Here is a 4,215-nt window from a genome sequence, read left to right on the forward strand (position 1 = left end):
AACTACAGTGAGATATCATCTCACACCGGTCAGAATGGCCATCATCAAAAAATCTAGAAACAATAAATGCTGCAAAGGGTGTGGAGAAAAGGGAGCACTCTTGCACAGCTGGTGGGAATGTAAATTGATACAGCCACTAGGGAGAACAGTATGGAGGGTATGCTAACACATATATATGGAATCTAAGAAAAAAAACAAAACAGGTCATGATGAACCTAGGGGTAAGATGGGAATGGAGACGCAGACCTACTAGACAATGGACTTGAGGATGTGGGGAGTGGGAAGGGTAGGCTGTGACAAAGTGAGAGAGTGGCATGGACATACATACACTACCAAACGTAGAATAGATAGCTAGTGGTCCTAAAAAAAAAAAATTTACAAAAATTTACCACTGTAAGACCACATAATAAATCTCAATAAAAATTACATAGAATGAATCAACAACAACAAAAACATCTAAGACTAATAACAGGTTGATGCTATTCTTCACTGCCACCCTCCACCCTTAATTCTTTATCTTCCTACCTTGTTTACTAATTTTCGATGTTAACTTTCTCCAATAGAACAAAGTTTCATCACTTTTAATATTCATCATCATATTTTAGCACCTGAAAATGTTTAGCACTTAGCAATTACACAATAAATGTTTGTTGAATTATAAATAGAAAAATAAGATTTTTTTGACCAGCAATTACTACATGTCAGACATTGTATTAAGCAATGGGGATACATTTCTTTCATACATTCATTATCTTATTGAATAATCACCTTGACAAAATTTTAAATTTTCTATTAAATTCGTGATAAATCTATATAACAATTTGGGAAGAGCTCTTTCCAAAATTTAGCCTTTTAATCAAGGACCATCACATGTCTCTCCATTTTAAAAAAATATCTGTCAGCTGAATTTTTTTTTTTTTTTTTTTTTTGTGATATGCGGGCCTTCCTCTGCTGTGGCCTCTCCGGTTGCGGAGCACAGGCTCCGGACGCGCAGGCTCAGCGGCCATGGCTCACGGGCCCAGCCGCTCCGCGGCATGTGGGATCCTCCCAGACCGGGGCGCGAACCCGGTTCCCCCGCATCGGCAGGCGGACGCGCAACCACTGCGCCACCAGAGAAGCCCTCTCAGCTGAATTTTAAAATTTTGTTCATATAGGTCCTAGAAATTTTTGTTGGGGTTATTACTAAATATTTACATTTTATGGCTTTTGTAAATGGAATGTTTTCCATTATATATTTTAAATGACTATCTGTAATATAGATAAAAGGTACTGGTTTTTATTTTTATCTTATATCTAACTATATTTAGAACTTATATTAAAATTCTGTCAATTAAGAACTTGTTTTTATGTCTTAGCTTTTGCAGGCACATGAGTCTATCTTCTAAAACTTGATCATTTTTTTGTCTCCTCCTTCCTGCTAAGTATGCCTCTTTATTGACGTTGGCCATAGTTTATAGATACATATTTTAAAGTGGTGATTAGAGGGCATCTTTGTTTTGTTGCTGCTTAAGGAACAACTCTTACATTTATCATTAAGTGCGATGCTTGTTTCTTGGTTTCAGAGAGATAATTATTTTCCTTGTTCAGAGTGCAACTTTCTATCACTAATTCTTTATTCTTATGGGCAATGAATTTTTTTTCAAACACCTTCAGCATTTACTGTACCTTTTATTTCTTATGAGATCTATTGACAGGATGCGTCATATGAGTAGCTTTCATGGTATTAAGGAATTCACACTCTGGGGTAGAACTTTCCTAGTCACAAAGGGTTAATACTTTTCATACATTCGTAAATGTGTTTGGTTTGTATTTCATTTAGAATATGAAACTGATCCGTAATTTGTGTATACAAACAGGTCATAAGGTCATTTATTTAAGTTTCTGGTCAAGAATGCACTTATAATGTGAGGGCTAAAACCATAAAACATCAGGAAGAAAGCCTGAAATTTGGGAGGGTAAAGATTTCTTAGAAAGATGCAAAAATTACTGAGCATAAAAGAAAAAAAATGATAAATTGAACTTCAAAAAAATGAAATAAAAATAAAACTGCTCACCAAAAGACACAAACAAGAAAATGGGATGGCCAGCTACAGACTGGAAGAAAATATTCATAATACATACATCTAAATATCAATAAAAAATTTAAAAACTCTTAAAACTCAAAGAGAAAAAAACCCCAATTTTTTAAATGGGCAAAAGATTTGAACAGATACTTCTAAAAGACAAATAGCTAATAAACACGTGAGGAAAATGCAAAGTGAAAACCAAAGTGGGAAACAACTATATACCCAAGAGAATAGCTAAAATTAAATACCAAGAGTTTGTGAGGATTCTCACTTATTACTGTCAGAAAAGAAAATGGTATAACCACTTTAAAAAAGTGTTTGGCAGTTTCTATGAATGTTAAATAAATTAAATAAATATATGTATACATCTCCTATGACCCACCAATCCTACTTCTAGGTATATATCCAAAGGAAATGAGTGTATATGGCCACAAAAAGATTTGTTAAAAAATGTCAACAACAGCTTAATTCATAATAGCCAAATAAATAATGGGTATAACTTAAGTGACTCTCAACAAGAAATGGATAAACAAACTGTGGTATATTTAAACAATGGAACACTACAGAGCAATAAAAAAAGAAGAAACTACAGATACCTGCAAGGATGGTGGATTTCAAAAACATTATTTTGAACAACAGAAGCCATACACAAAAGAATACACAGTGTTTGACTCCATTTACATGAAGTTCAAGAACAAGCAACACTAACCCAAAATATGTAAGTCAGTAGGAAGGGAGGGGACATGAACTGGAAAGGGGAAGGAGGGAATTCTCTGGAGGGATGGCATTGTTTTCTATCTTGACCTGGATTGTGGTTACCTGGATGTCTGCATGTATAAAAATCAAGATGTATATTTAAATGTTTGTGTATTTTACTGTATGCAATTATATCTCAATAATAATAATGGAAACAAATTCAATTATGCTATAACCACCACAGTTATCAACTTGAGCTTAGGAAATCCTGCTGTCCTACTAGTTCCTCTTCCAAATGTGTGATATAGAATCCCTGCTTCAGCAGTGCTTGAACTCTACAGACTCAGTTCACCATTAGGTATTCGGCACAACCTCCCCCCTCCAACCGGCCCAGCAATCTACTCTTCTATCTTTTCACCCAACATGGCAACACATGATTCCTGCTGTGATTTCCTGGCTTTCGGTATCTCTGAACGAGTCTACCTTACAGCCCCTTGCCCACATTCCAACAAGCATGTACCTTTCATACAATATTTCCTTGATGGGAATATTATGTACAATTCCTAGCATGGTATTTTTCAAATAACAGTGACGTTATATGGGTCCCCTTTATACTTCAGCCTTTCCCCCCTTTCCATATTCTCTTAAGACACACCTATTTTTAAAGTACTTTAGAATTTAGTAACACAAATATTGTATTTTCAAAATAGTTTAAATCCCATATTTATATTTCAACACAAGCACTGATATATCGTGAATTATTTGCCAAGCTCTCTCTCTCCACACAAACACACACACCCAATAGACACTTTTTAAATCCTCAAAACAACCTTGAGATATAGGTATTATTATTATCCCCAATTCACAGACGAGAAAGTTAAGGCCCAGAGCAATTAAAAAACTTAACCAAGACTACACTAGTAACTGTCAGAACCATGATACAGACAACTCCAGCATATTATTTCAAATATTTCACCCAAACCATACAATTGAACTATTGGGAATAAGGGATACTCTTTCACACCTGCAAAGTAAAGGCTATGTTTCTTTAAACCACGAATTTAAAATCCTAAATTGACAGAGGAAGGTCTCAATTTCTCAGAACTCCCTAAAAAAGTTTTAACTGGAATTTTAAATAACAGAAAGGTACACACAATCACAGGGCAGTACTATTTTAAAAAATACTTCGTTGAGACATCTATTCGTAAGCAACAGATACAAGTATTTATTCATTGGTATGCTTTAAAACTAAAAATTCAAATCAGGGCTTCCCTGGTGGCGCAGTGGTTGCGCGTCCGCCTGCCGATGCAGGGGAACCGGGCTCGCGCCCCGGTCTGGGAGGATCCCACATGCCGCGGAGCGGCTGGGCCCGTGAGACATGGCCGCTGAGCCTGCGCGTCCGGAGCCTGTGCTCCGCAACGGGAGAGGCCACAACAGAGGAAGGCCCGCATAC

The 4,215-nt window shown here is 36.4% G+C and overlaps 1 protein-coding gene across 1 annotated transcript in view; it reads right to left on the reverse strand.

Annotated features, from left to right (window-relative positions):
- KLHL13 (kelch like family member 13) overlaps positions 1 to 4,215 on the reverse strand; it is a 180,755-nt gene that overhangs the window by 107,384 nt on the left and 69,156 nt on the right. The gene's annotated exons all lie outside the window — the stretch shown is intronic.

The sequence above is a fragment of the Physeter macrocephalus genome, chromosome 21 (assembly GCF_002837175.3).
Source record: "Physeter macrocephalus isolate SW-GA chromosome 21, ASM283717v5, whole genome shotgun sequence".
In the NCBI taxonomy this organism is placed as follows: Eukaryota; Metazoa; Chordata; class Mammalia; order Artiodactyla; family Physeteridae; genus Physeter; species Physeter macrocephalus.